Raw genomic sequence first — 15576 nt, forward strand, 5'->3', positions numbered from 1 at the left:
AGTAAGAAATATTTTATAGAACTTTTGTTCTTGTGTGTATGTGTGTTTGACTGTGTATTGCATCTGGATGTCATTGAAAAACATTAGAAAACATAGATTTAGTGTATTCATTCTCTCATTCAATAAACATGCTATGGAATGCTCTCTTCCTACTACCTGTCAACCACTGGCGAGTCAGAGATGATAAAAAATAGCATTGCAAAATCCTGAAAACTTTCATTTATTGAAGTGATCAGATACATTAAAAAATTCAAATATGCTATATATGCAGATATATGTATATATGTCCTAAAACATAAGCTATTTAGGATAGAAAAGAGTCTTGGTTCCACAGATAAGGAAAATATGGAGCATATCACTATTGACCAAAATAGTCCAGTATTACACTTTTGCTGTGTCCACATGTAGGTGGTTTTGTGTGAAACTCAGCAAAGAAAACTCCATTTTCAAAATATGTTATCATCAGGTTATAATGTCTATACAATTCTTGGGGTAAAAAAAGAGGGCCATTCAAGATTGACGCTTTAATTATTGCTTCATTACTGCTGCAGCATACCGAGTGGTCCTGCAGTCTCACAAAAGTGCATACGCCTCTGTCAGCACCTGGTTTACTATCACAGAGCGACCTCGGTAGACTTGGGTTATTAAGTTCTTGAAACCAGGATATGAAACTAGATAGAGGAAAAATAATTTCCGGTTAATGCTCTAAGACCTGTGTTGTCTAAATGATAATCGACACAAAATGATTTGTTTCATTATGTTTTCAGTGTTTATTTACTTTTGTTTCAAAATCTAAATTAGAGTTTTGTAGGATATTATCAAATATATGCTCAAAAGGAAATTACACTGAAAAAATCATTACTGTGATAAAAAGCCAAGGTGCTCACTTAATTCAGAGAAATAATAAAATTGGGGGTAGGTGGTGTGGTCCACTCTCTTAGAAATGAGGATAAGAGGAGAAAGGTTATTAAGGTTTAAAAAAAGGTATATAATAAATGTCTATGGAATATGTACCGTAAAAGAAAAGGAATTGCTCTTCTAAAGATGAAAATGGAAGATGAAAATATACACATCTAGGTACCCAAGGATACACATTTTGAAAGTCAGGGTAGAAATAGTATGTGTTCCATAATTGCAACCATAAGGAAATGTAAGCATATGAACAATCTGAAAATGTATTATGCAGAAATGAGACACCATATATATTTAAATAATGCTGAGGTTATATATGATCATATTGTTTTGAAATTTTCTTTAATAATGTTTGTAGAATGTTTTTAATTAATATATTAAAGCAGGGTTAAACTCACAAAATCAGTATCTTTACACTCAGCTATATTTTTCCTGTCTCTTCTGTAAGTACAGTAGTCCTCCCTCATCAATGCGGGGGACACATTTTCACACCACCCAGTGGAAGCCTAAAACCATGGATAGCACCAAATCCAATATATACTACATTTTTCCTACACATACACACATTTTTACTTAAAGGGAGCACTTTATGGCTTCTCTTTGGCATGTTTGAATTGCCAGCGTCACCACTCTTGTGCTTTGGGGCCATCATTAAGTAAAATAATGGTTACTTGAATACAAGCATTGCGATACCTCAACAATGGATCTGATAACTTAGATGGCTACTAAGTCATTCACAGGCAGAGATTGTACACAGTATGGATATGCTGGACAAGGGGCTGATTCACGTCCTGGGTGAGAGGAAGTGGGACAGCATGAGATTTCACTATGCTACACAGAATGGCATGCAACTTAAAACTTATGAATTGTTCATGTCTGCAATTTTAACAGTTAGAGTTTTAGGACTGCAACTGATCTTTAGTAATTGAAACCATGCAAAGCAAAACCATGGATTGGGAGAGGAACCACTGTTGACCAAACTTACTCCCACTGCAGTTTCCATGAGGGAGGGTTCCCTTGTCTCTGATGCTTTCCCCTGATATTTACACAGGGCTGGCTTCTTTTCCTTTTAGGTCTCGACTTATATATTATTGGTTGACCAGAGTTCTAGTATTTCTTTGTTTTATTTATTACCCTGTTTTGTTATTTTATAGGATATCTCAGAGTTTGACATTGCCTTAGTCAGGTTTTGTTGTTGTTTTTAATTATCTGTCTCCTCTCCAAGAAAACAAGCTCCATAAAAAGCAATGAACTTTTCTGCTACATTTGCTTCTGTATTCCCAGCATTAGGAACAGTGCCTGTCATATAACAGGCACATCACGGCACTTACTGAAGAAATACATTATTCCTAAACATTCTTTTTCAGGTTGGGGTATAACAAAGGGAAAATATATGGTGTTTTTGCACAAATGTATTCTGTTGTGTCTATAGCAATGTATATGTAGTTTGGGCAATTATAAAATAAAACTTTCTAAACTCCTTGAAATAACACTCCCTACACAAAACTAACAAGAATTTGAAGTGCTGACACATACATGGGTGTCCCTGTACATATCTTCAGTTGGCTTCTCTCAGCTCTACTGAGCTGAGAATCTGAAAGTCCTCAAGCCCTCAAAGTATCTTCCCTCTGTATTAAAAAAAAAAAGAAGCCAAAGCAATAAGGCAAGGACCCAACTAGAATTAAATAACACTCAACTTGAACCTCATGCTGGTATTCAGCCTTTTCACACTGGTATAGTCATATCAATTGTTCAATTATTGAATGCTTCCACACCTGCTTGTAAATAGCCACTGCTTCAGGACATCAGAGTGATACTTTTCTCCACATCCCCAAGCATATGGACCTTTCTGTAGAATTCCCTGAAATTCCCCTGAGTCATCCTGCTCTGGCGTTAATGCTCTGGCATCCTTCCTGATGGGTCAGTGCTCACTCCTTACAAACTTGTAGGCATTCGCTATTTCTGTCTATCCTAAATCTAATTGTTTTCCTTCTTGTAACAGTAGAACTTTCTTTCCATACAGTTCACTAATGCTATGCCCAACTTTCAAATCCAGAGACTACAGAAGGCCTGGCTTAGAAAAATATCATTTCATAGCCCCCACCAGAGTGATGGGTCCAGGGCAAGTGATCCAAGTTGTTACAGTCAAACTTATCCTGGAAATTTGGGGGCGGGGGAGATATTCACTCTACATGATTTCTTATATAAGCCTATCATCACTGGAAACATTCTCACCACCGTAAAGAAAGAACGTGACTCTAAATAAAGCAATGGTATGGAAAAGCAGAACTAAGTTGTGGTAGTATGTGGATTCAAACCCAAGCAGTCTATATTTACAAAGCCAATGTTCAACCACAAGTAACCCTATAACCACTAAGCTCGTCACTGATAGAGGAATAGAAACCAATAGGAGGTGGGGATGACATAGGAAACAATAGGCCTGGTTTTAATCGGATGGTTTGATTTCCCATTTCCAGCTATGACCAAATACAAAATATTCCTGAACTTCATGGTAACCTGGCCTCTAACGTCCCTTCTTTTTCCTTAAACCATTTTGAAGTAGGTGACATTTTTACAAGTGAAAGAGTTTCTGACTGATAAAAAAGTGGGAGGCAAGAGTGGTAAGACCTGCCGTTTCATAACCGAGTACCAGACAATTTGCAAATATTACTACATTTCTGTTCCTGGTGAAATGAGACTTTCAGTAGCAAACTATCTTACTGAAGCTTAACATAACAGTAGGAATTTATACTCGGGTCTATAAGATTCCAAGTTTAAGGTTTTGCTCACATTGCCATGATAGTCATACTGACTCAGACTATGAAGTAGATAAAGTTTGCCTATGACTCTACAATCTCTTTAGGTCATCCCTACCTCTTCAGTGCTACCTCTTCTCCTGCCAGTGACTAGCTTAACATTATTATTTACAGTTGTGTATTGGCTTTATAAATACAGACTGCTTGGGTTTCAAACCACATCCAACTACATAATACTTGTGTGACCCTGGCAAGTTACTTCTTTTCTCTGATTTTCTCATTTAAAAATTATAGGTAAATTAGTACCAGTTGGATAAGGTTGTTGACTGTACTAATGGAAGGGAGCATGGAAAGTGCACAGAATGGTCCCTGACATGTAGTGAGAACACAAGAATATGATGCGCGCTGTGTTTGTCCAAAATCACCATAAATACCTAGCCTGTGCTCTAATTAATCTTGCATTCTCTCTATAAGCCTTTCCCAATTAAAACTCCTATTTCCTTATATAAGATCAGCTAGAAAGTCAATTGAGTTAATCCACATTGCAATGTGTATGACTGTTGGCAATCACTCCCAACTGTGTTTGAATCTTAACACAAAGAATTGTCAATTGATGGACTTCACACATTAGGGCTGAATATTTGCAGCTTGGATATATTCCCTACATACACTTTCTACCTTGGAATAGAAGAGAAAAAGCATCAGTAGACTCAACAACTTCCATTACTGTTAGGTTCGGAAAACAGTGAGAAATTTTGTGTGTGAACACCAATGAGAAAAATAATGTGGTGAAGCTACAACATATATTAATCCAATCAGAGCTCTGTATACTCAAGGAAGTGACTTAGGACCACGTAGCTGATAAATAAGGAAACCAAGGAGATGGCATCTAATGTTACAGTGATGTAGCAATGATTGAAGGGCAACTGAACTCGTGAGTCAGGCTCAGTGGCTTCTTTTATAGATTTGAAAACAGTTTCTTGAATAATTTTAAAATAAAAATATAATTTATTTCAAAGAGTAACAGAAGTAATGACAGTATTTTTAAATTTTCTTTTTTCAATGAGAAGAATAAAGGTATATATTCGATATTCTGTGATGATGTTAGATTTTTATTTTTTATTTTGGTAAGAAATAGCAAGCTAGCTCTTATATATTAAAAAAATTAAAAGATATACTTTTTTTTACCAATTATTAAATGCTGAGGCACTATGATTCTGCAGGTGAAAATTATAAAAGGCTTCCTAAGTGCATAATTGCAGGCAGATAACTGAACTGCTATCTCCTTTATTGCACCTGTAAAATAGAGAATCTCTTCATTTTCAAAATCAAATAAGAAATTTATTTTTATAAAAATATATAGTACTATATAACTGCCATGAAAATGATTTAAATATCATTGGGAAAGCAAAATAGAAAGAAAAAAAAAGGTACCTAATAGTACATGTCATTTACTTGGACTTTTAAACCTTAATGTACTAATTCATTGCAATCAATTTTGTTTTAGAAATGACCAGTGGGCCAGTCTTTATATTAAAAACTCAAAAACATTTAAATCATGCCACGTTCCCTTTAAGTGTACCAATTACATAAACATATTAGGAGGCTGCTTCCTTATTTATTTATACATGTGTTTTGTAAAACACCTAAAATATATACAAACTAAGAATGAAATTTCTTGGTTGTTGACAAAAAAAATAATAATCCAGCCAGTAGAGATTAGTATAGGGCCTAGAGTACTAAGCACCCAGTTAGTGATTAGAAGAAGATAATTTATTAATTAAAAAAATAGGAAAGGAACAGAAGGAAGAATAGGAAAAGGTTGGAAAGGAAGAAAATTACTATATTCTCTATTGCAGGAGAGCTGAACAAATCTGCTCTAGGAGTGAGTAGTCACATGCTTCAATGCATACAGGTCTGAAAGTCCAGAAGTCACGAGAAATAGCACTGTTACATTGTATTCAATATATAAATGATGAAACAGTTCTCAAAGGTGTAACAGACCTTGTCTCCTCCATTTTTTCCTGAATGAGTTGGCTCTCTCCTATCATCAATATTCATTTTGCAGTGTCTAGGAATGTTTCAGAAAGTATCTATGATTCCCTTGGGAAAAAAATACTTGAAAATTTGTGCATTAAGTACTTTTTTGTTTGTTTGTCCCCCCCGCCCCCCAACAATTTAAAAGCAGAGCAGTTTTGGTTATTTTAGGAGTAGGTTAGCTTTTTGTTGAAATGTCACTTCCTTGAATTATTAAAACTCAGATGATTCTCAAGGTGATTGCTTGGCTTTTTAAATTAATATTATAATTTAATAAAAACACTAAAAATAGATAGATGTGTTACTTGTAACATCACATTGTTATCTAAGCTTTTAACACAAAAATTTCCTAAACACAGACAGAAAAATCTCACTCACTTTTAGGCACATGATGATCTGGTTTACATATTAATGTATTTGAATATAAAACCTATGGCCTTGGGTTTTGGATATTGATGACAATAGGACGGTGATGTTATTGTATTTATAGAAGAGATTCTGGTACTCTAGAAAAAGTCTCAAGTGTTCAACAGTTCACACTTTCTTCATTCCTCAAATCTTATAAAAATGCCACGGATTAGGCAGAACGCCAGCTGGTAAACCAGAGTCTGGCACATACTCCAAGTTAGAAACGGAGCCAATGCTCTGCTACCTTGTCTATTTCCTGAGGAACTGTGTCAACTTTTCTTCTTCATAATCTTGCTAACTCAAAGCGTGATTGCTAGAGATAGATGCTCAGCTAGGCCTTCATAACCTATTATAACACTGTCCTTGTTTCAAAGGCTATTGAGCTGTCTAGAAAAATTTGTTGGTGATTTTTTCCTCATAAGTAAGCAATTTCCATATTTACTAGGTGGTGAACAAGGACCTACCCACTGGTTATACTGCATAGAATACCGAGGTGCAGGACATCATGAGGAAAAAATGCACTCATCTGGCTATTTCTCCTTCTCAGGAAAAAGCAAATGATTCTAAATCAACATTTTAGTGAATGTAGCCTGCTGCTGTGATGCTATGTTGTTCTTTATACATACAGTGATTCTCACATAAAATTATGTTTGAAAATAGACTGTTAATAATCCACCCTAAGAGCAACCTTTTGCGATGCTTCACAATGACATCCAGAGATTCCACACAAAAACAAACCAGTTCTCAGTGATCCGTGAGGACAAGGATGTGGAATGTGAATATGTAAGATCTTCATAACAAGACACAGGTGGCTTTGGGAAGGCACTAAAGACAATCCAAAGCTTTGAGATTCTCTTTAACACTTAGTTCAGTTTTATCCACTGGTGTAAATTAGTTTAAAAAAAAAGTTATACTGATTCATGGCTGAACAACCTTCAGTTTTCCTGGATCACTTGTGAGTAATCAAAAAATTTTACATGAAAGAAAAGTCATTTTATCAATTATCCTAAAACTTACATAAGATTCAATGACCCATTTTGTATTAGTACTAAGTTAGGTATAGTGCGTACATTTTGTCTGAGTATTTTCATGTGCTTTTTGCCTTATTGGTGATGCAAATATGCCAGTAAGTCTCAACTGTAGCAATTAGTAAACCTAATTATCTGCTTCCAAGCTGGAGTGAGGCCTAGGGTGACAAGCAAGGAGGCTGACCCAAAAAGCAACAGGCCTCAGGTAAAACAGAAGACTGTGGTTCCCTGGAGGACACACCCAGGCAACTCTCAACTGACATGTGAGGTGAGTTTGCCTGATTTTCCCTCTGTTCCTACATGACTAAAAAGATGGTTGAAATCTGGGAGGATGTAAGAGGATAAGAGATAATATGTCTCATTTAAGAAACTGCAGTATAATAAAGTTTCACATGCAAATAACCCTCTGATTCTATTTGTGTTTAAGTGCCTATGTACATTTTATCCTTTATCTTTGAATTATTTAGGAAAAAATACATTTATCTATTATAGAAAACAACACACAACTCCTGTTACTCTATGTAATACCCTTTGGCAAAAAAAAATAATTATATAAACTCCAAGTACATTAGAGTTGTAAGCAAAGCTACATTGCACAAATGGAGAAGCAGGTTCACTGGAATAAGGTAAGACCAAATTCTAGTACCATACCTAAATTTGATTAACTAGCTGTTTCAACCAAAAGTTAATTCCTGATGGAGACACTTAGCCGTCTTGGGCACAGTATTTGGGGTTGCTGTAGCAGGGATGCATTCTGGAATGTTTGATTAAATGTTATTTGACAGGGTTGTTAGGAAATTATTTCTTAACCAAATAGTTTCACCAGATTTTTATACTACCTGAAAAAATCCATTCTCATTCTACATGAAAATTTTCCAGCTCCCATTTTATACAAATAACTAAGAAACAGAAATGCTTATTATCTTCATCTGCTTTATAATTTTCCAGAGCTCCTCTTTAACAAAATGTCTCCCTATTTCAACATACTGTATGTGAGACAGATACAGAAATCACCAGATTTTTTCTTTGTATCTCCACAATAGCAGTAACCAAAAAAAGATGAACTTTGACCTCCCGTTATTTGCATTACTGGCAAATAATGGAAACCAATGTGCCACATATCTTCCAAGCATTGAGTACAGTTGTAGAGGTGAAACAAACCCAAAGAGACTTAGAACTAGTTCTAAACAATTAGAACTTGTGGTATAACTAAATATTAAAATTATAAAAATTACAGAAAATTTTAAAAATCTGCTTTGCCTTTATCAAAACATGGCAGAAAATTATTTCTAACACTATCATAAAAGTGTTCTTTTATTCTAAGTTAGGTTTTATTTTAAAATTCTCTTAAATATTGTTTTTGAACTAAGGAAACAGGTATTTTAAAAGATTACTTTTGCAATAGGACTTCTAAAATTATATTTAAAACAACAGGAACAGCATCTCTGGTTGTTTACTCTTTCTACAACATAGCCATATTCTTTGCTGCATACTTTAAAAGTTTTTGTTTTAAATAAAACAGCAAATGTTAAATTTTTATTCACATATATGAGAAAGGACAACCTGTGTCTTACTGGCAATAGATAGCATGAATGTATTGATAATATATTTTAAAATAAGTTTATTTTTCTGTTACTATCACATATGACTAGAATGACGTTCACACACCCTGCTACCGCAGTTTATCTTATCGTCACTAGAAACGTAGCTCGTCAGACTCTCTCAAAACGACAGAGACGTTGAACGGAACCTTGTCTTCTTCAAATAGGAAATATTAAATTCCTGCTCTGAAAAAAGTAGCCACACTTAATGAAGAAGTTTCAATAAAGTTTACCAAAATATTATGTAAAAATATTAACCATTCCTAGAGGAATTATTAAAGACACCAATCCACAACCTCTTACCTCAAAAAGCAATGGAAATTATATCATTCAATTATGTACATAATTAAGAACAAGTTTAGCTTTATGCAAACATTGAAAGAAACACCTGATAAAAGCTTTAGAAAGACAGGAAATTTATCATTCCCTTAGGTTCAAAACATGTCAAAATAATATTCATCTTATTTGTTACTAGTATATACAAGTGCATTTTCTGTGACTGAGAGGTTTTCTCATCCATGATTCAAATAAAAATTACTTCTTCCTGAAGCCATAGAAGGGCTATTTAAAGGGAAAGAACTAGATACCCATCAATTTTGCTTCTGGGTATTCCTAGCCTTTCAACCAAAAACTACTAAAAGTAACCCCTAGATACCACCATCATTCTTTGAATAGTATTTTTTAATAGGAGTACTCCTTAGTTTCAGCACATTATATACTACTGTCTATTAGTCTATAATCCTTTTAGAAAATTTTCAGAATTTTAATGTATATATCCTTATATATACATATATATCCACATATGTATATATCCTTAAATGTTAGTTGAAAAATTATGTGTTTACACTGCCACATATTTAATCCCTGTTTAAATAGCTTTGGTGAATTTCTATGGAAAACAAATTCAGCTAGAAAGCATCTCATAACATTTTAAATTTTTGATGCCGATTAGTTTATGACAAGCAAATCATTCATTTTTTTTTCTATCACAGGTGGATTAGATATTTAGTTTTTAAAATCATTATTTATTTAGCAAAATGTTTGCAAGACCCACACCAACATTACTCAATGTCAGAAAGTCGAACTTTGGTCTTGGTTTTCTGTAACATTGGATTGTAGTTGCTCCGTTATGTAATCAAACTGTTTTATATTTACTTTCCCGCCCCCAGATTATTTAATCACTACCATTAGGAACAGAAATACTGTGTTTCAGTTTGGAATTAATGATATCTCTTCCTGCTGCTCCACAAACTGGAAATCATAAGAGCTACAAGTATTGCAGACTCATAAATGTCTGTCTTAAGTGTGCACTCTTTAAGATCAGATGGCTCCAAAAACCTGTTTGGAGGATTCACTCTAAATGATTTAATATACTGACCTCAAAGGAAATGAGTGATATCATGTCCATGGTGTCATCCAGCTAACGGGAAGTTCACATTACATTTATAACACATTCTGCATCTATTAATCTTCCAGTTTATTTTGCAAATATAATTAAGACAAGCTACTGTATCCTAGTTTTGTTTTAACCTAGCACCATCTTATATGCATATCTTATAAGGTGAACACCATGTTACCCATATTCATATTTCTTGATTAGCACTATTTGATAGTTTAACTTGAGAGAATAACAAATATTCTTCATTATGAAATGAAGTTTCAAGCTAGTCTGGAACAACTCTTTACTGCATGGTATTTTCTGGAATTAGTATTTTAGGATTTCTCTTGTATATTAGCAATATTTTTTTGATAAAAATGTCTTAAAATCTAATTACCATATTTGCTGTGAAATATTAATAAGATTTAAAAATATTATTTTGAACAAAAAAGATGAAGATTGTATGAAATTGTTATATTAGAACATTTTACGGAATGACAGGTTAATAATTTAAAGTCTCTCCTCAATCCACTCACTACACACTGGAAATAGTTCTGACTTCCAGTATCTATAAAGACTTAGTTTTTCAGAAGTACGTTAAAAACTAAATATTCAGATGCATCTCCTTTACACGTTATTGCCATAATTAACATTTATAAAGAGTCATTAAAAAATGTCACAAACCAAGAAGCCTGAACTTTTACCTTTCTTTAGTGGGGAAATAAGCAAACAAAATCTTCCTTTGCTCACATGGAAAACAGTTGGCTTCTGCTTTATATACCTTTCATGTCTAAACTTGTTAATTCAATTGTATACACATGAGGCAACTAAGCAATTGTCCTTTTGTCCTTGTAACCAAAAGGTGGCACCTCTAAAATTTAGTTAGCTTTCAGCAGAAATACTACATTAAAAAGGAAAAAAGGCATTTGTGTCAAAGCCCTAGAAAGAAGATTTTGTTTTTGTGACTGTGGTAACTCTACTTAGACAAAAGAGATAAATGTCTGAAACAAAAAAATTGCTTAGAAAATACTATTCATTGCATTGGCGGTAAATGAACTAAGTTGGTGTGTAAACTTATACACTAAGATATGTGGTGACAAAAACACTTTCTGGGGTGCATAGATTAGTGTGAAAGATCAGGCAGAGTTGAGAAAGAAGGTTCCTTTTTCTTATCCCAAGTGGACATGTAGAAAAAAATGTTAAGACTTAGCATTTCCCCTGAAAAATCAAAGGAAAGCCTTTATCTGGACACTAGCATCTGCTTGCTTCTCTGCACTCATGGAGGACCCACTTGGAACGCTTTCCTATTACATGCAGCTAGGCACTTCTACCTCCTCCCATCTGACAGAAGTCACTTAGCTGCCTCTGATCCGTAACAGGAAAAGGAAACTTATATCACTGATGATGGAATTAGAAATTGACGAAGCTGCTGTCAACGTCTGTTCAACAAGTACCTTTCACTTGACCCATTATGCAGGCAACCAGGGCACAGAGTTGTTTTGATATCTTTCTCTTTCTCAAGAACAAAACATTTCCTCTCTAAATTTTTTTACCATTTGAAGCTATCTTCCTACCATTACTTTCTCAACTTTGTTCCAGTACAAGAGGATTCTTGGCCAACCAAGTTTCCATATGCCTTTTAACTGGAGCACTGAAATTTTATAACCATCATGTTTACATCTATTAAATACTCTTATTATAAGAAAATAAGGCAATGCACGAATTTGATATTCAGGCAATGAAATGCAAGGAGATAATAGAAAGGTAGAATGAAATGGCAATCCATACACAAATGTAGCTTTAACAGAAAAGTTAAACGGTTGCTTTATTTCACAAAAGGTTACTATTCAAAAAAGTGAAAATCAGCATTTATGCAAAGTGAACTAGATTAGCTTTCTCAAAGCAGAAATCCAAGCCTCCTGATAACACTGGCGTCATGAATATTTGAAACTTTACATATTTTGCCCCCCTCCAACATAAAGGCCATACCAGAGAACCTCATGAAAGTAATAATAATCTTTTTTGATTATTTTTCTTTGCAAAAGAAACACCTCAAAGTTCAGACATTACCACTGATGGGCAAATACCAAATAGCCCTATGGGACAGATGGAAACAGGAAAAGTCAGATGGTTAGCACTTAAAAACAACATCAATTAAGCACTGAATGTGGGTTGGATCAGTGCTCTATTTTTGTTCCATTGGAACGAATCAAGTGAGAGACACAGCCTCTTGCAAAGAGGAGGTCGAGTCAAACTTGATGCTTCCTCTCTCTGACAGCCGGGGCTGCACGGCTTGTCTACTCGTTTTATTCAGTTTAATTGCTTTCTGTACTTTAATTTTCACAGAGGTTGTATTCCATCTCGCCCCTTTACCCCTGCAAAAAGAAATCTTTCCTTCCTTCAGTATCCCCTTCTTTCCTCTGAGAACAGGCAGTCCTCTCCAGGAGGAGAAAGAAACCCTGTTGGTGCTTAGGATGGCAGGAGAGTGAAGATGAAGAAGAAACTGAGAAAGGGGCGGGTGGAGGTGAGAGATTGAGATTGAGGTGGGGGATGGAGGAGAGAGAATGAGATAAGGAAAGAGAGAACAAGAAGATGGGGGATGCCCAGCATCAACTCCAGGCTCTAAATCACGGACGCTGTGCAAAGTGCTTTTCCAGGAGATGCACATGTGGTTTCATTATATTTCTCACAATAGGCCACCCGGGGCTCCCTCCCCAAGTCTCATCGCCCACCATCAACACCCAAAGGTACCAAGAACAAAATCTTGGAGAGGGATTCAAGCAAATAGGCACCACCGAGGTGGCAGCACCGCCAGTCCCGCTGCCCTACCTGCAGGGAAGACCAGAAGGTGGTGCCGGTTTCCGTCCCCAGTGCTCTCCCCGGGTGGACCCGCTCGAAGGCTCACACGTCCTCTTGCCGCCTCTGTTCTTGGAGGGGCAGCCTGCAACACAAAAGGGGTGTGTGGGTGTGGGTGTGTGGGAGGTTTTCCAGGGCCACCAGCTGGTCCCAGCTGGCCGCCCCCACCCTACACACACCCCTTTGGGGCGCTGAGCCCCCCTCTCAGCTGAGCACCACCCTGTAGGGGCTTGCCCGGCTGCAGCCTCAAGTTGCCACTGCTAAGTACTGCTGGCCGCTGCCGCTGCAGAAGGAGGAGGTGGAAAGACACTGGGGGCAGTACTCGGTCTAGAGCATCCCCAACACTGCAGCTTCTCCAGGAATCCCTCCAGTGAGGAGGCGGCCGCCCATCATCTCCCAGCCCCGGCCACCTGATTGGTTCCACCTCGGGTACGCTGAGCCAGGGAGCCAATCCAAGCTCCCTAATAATAGGTGGATCCGCTCAGCCAACATCGCCCATCCCAGTTCTGTTAGTGTCTCTCCATCCCCATAGCGGACAGGGACCTGAAGAGGGGGGTTGAGGAGGGTTGGGGGAGGGCGGTAACTAGGAGGGGGACAGATCCCAAGGAGACGCAATCAAGGGCATCCGATAAACCTTTTGGGTACGCAGGGATGCCCCGCAACCTGTTCAGCAAGCCCTAAGCACAGGAGGAGACAGCATAATACAGAGCTATTTTTCTTTCTTTTCTTTTTCTCTTTACTTTCAATCAAAACCTGCCCTGATACTGAGCATGCCCAGACTGCAACAGCGCCCTAGGAGTTCCGACGTGTGTGGGTTCTCCGGCTGTGGGTTTTTGAAAAGGTGAGATCAGGGAAGAGGCAGAAGTTTGTCTTTGGCCGTTTGACCCAACGGAGTTCTGAAAGCAGAGCAGGGCGGGGATATGACAGGATTCCACACGAGTGTCCACAAACTGAGCCACAGGGAGTGGCCCTCTGGGCTATTGGAGATTAATAATATAATTCTGTCGGGGTTCGGGGATTGGGGGCGAGGGTAGATTAATTGCTAGATGCCTGGAGACTTTTTGTGAAGGGTGCTGTGGACCAGAGATGCAGGGGATGCTGCGTCCCATAGGTGGGGCCGGGGAGCGCGACTCCACCCAGTAGCGGAGGCTGCCAGGCAGCAGGGAGTACACTGGGAGTTTCCACTGCAGCGACCAATAACTTTGTAGACTTGGGTTAAGTGCGAGATTGTTGGGGACGCAGTTTCTGACAGCCTCCCTCCTCCTCCACCCCAGTCCCCCGCCCCATCTCTCTCCAAGCACTGCCTGCACAGTGACGACTAAAGCGTGGGTTCCCTCCTCCTTCCCCTCTTTCGCCTGAACGATTCTGCTGGGAAGTAAGAAGCTTTTCCCTTCTGAGAGCGGCGCTGACCTGATTGTCTCTAAGCTCTAGGGCAATTTATAGCTTGGTAATAGGGAAAGATACCAAACTACGAGGTTCAACCAGTGGGGGCAGGGACTGCGAGCTAGGCAGGGGCGGAGCGGAACCTAGCTCCCTGAGCAGAACGTAGCTCCGGGAGCAGCAAGTCCATTCTCCGCTCCACAGGTGAAAGGCTTTTGAAATGCAACAAAGTATTTCCCTTTCTCATTCACTGGCCTTGTTTAACGGCTTTTGGACCTCTGATTTGGTTTTGCTTAGAAATCTTAGCAGTTAGTGTAAACTTGACCAATAGCTACAAATGAGAACTCTCTTAATTGGGTTCTTTATTTTATTGAGAAGATTATCATGGCACCTCAGGTAAGGAAATAAATAGCTATCTCAATTCCCCAAACCATCCACTTTGAACTGGAGTTTCATTAACACTGGTTTGCAAAGGTAACTGTGGCAAGAATTCAATTAACAGTAACACATTTCTTCAAGTTTTAATTAAATCTCTCCTATTTATGTAATGTTTAAGATTAAGATCCTTATTCTAACTATAGGGGAAAAGACAACCTGGCTATAAATTAATCCGTTTAATGACAAATAATTGTGTATTCACCAAAAGTGTAACTTTCTGTAAATATCTTTCATTTCCTAAAATATTCTTCAAATGTTATTTTAGAATGGTTTCATGGTTGGAGAAAGGAGATAAGAGATGTTAGTTTAAAAATCAGTTTTAAGTATTTGATGAAGAAAAAGGAAGAGAGGAGGTGAAGCAGGAGAATCAATTACCTCTCTAATGTTGTTTTCCAATAAGTGTTTTTGTATGAGAAGATTATTGTAATATCCACCTAATAGATATATTTATTCTAAATATACTTCTAGTATACTCTCTGAATTCCAATAATTAAAAAATGCATGTTTTTAACAACTACATCCAGTGGCGGCATATAGAAACAAGTAACTTATTTTAAAAGAAATACATAGAATATGAATCCAGAATAGTTATCTCTGTTCAGATGATGACCCTATAGTCAATATTTTGTCGAATTTCTTTTCCTGTCTATTTTACCTCCTACCCAACAATCATTCTCTCTCAGTGGTGAGAATCTTAGACAACATGAATGGTGTTAGATGTTCATATCCCAAAGTTACTTAAGTGAGATGTCTGGCTAACATAAGAAATGTGTTTTACATTT

At 37.2% G+C, this 15576-nt stretch overlaps 1 protein-coding gene across 5 annotated transcripts in view; it reads right to left on the bottom strand.

Moving 5' to 3' along the window:
- SYT1 (synaptotagmin 1) overlaps positions 1 to 13507 on the bottom strand; it is a 533021-nt gene extending 519514 nt beyond the window's left edge. For 2 of the 5 annotated variants that reach the window (XM_028532566.2, XM_028532568.2), the window contains exon 1: positions 12950 to 13352. The gene's annotated coding sequence lies outside the window, so the exon portion shown is untranslated. Of the gene's footprint in view, positions 1 to 12949 lie in introns of all 5 variants that reach the window. The other 3 variants (XM_028532572.2, XM_028532565.2, XM_028532571.2) reach the window with 3 other exon arrangements.
- Positions 13508 to 15576: the final 2069 nt, after the last annotated feature.

This window comes from Phyllostomus discolor, chromosome 2 (assembly GCF_004126475.2).
Source record: "Phyllostomus discolor isolate MPI-MPIP mPhyDis1 chromosome 2, mPhyDis1.pri.v3, whole genome shotgun sequence".
Classification (NCBI taxonomy): domain Eukaryota; kingdom Metazoa; phylum Chordata; class Mammalia; order Chiroptera; family Phyllostomidae; genus Phyllostomus; species Phyllostomus discolor.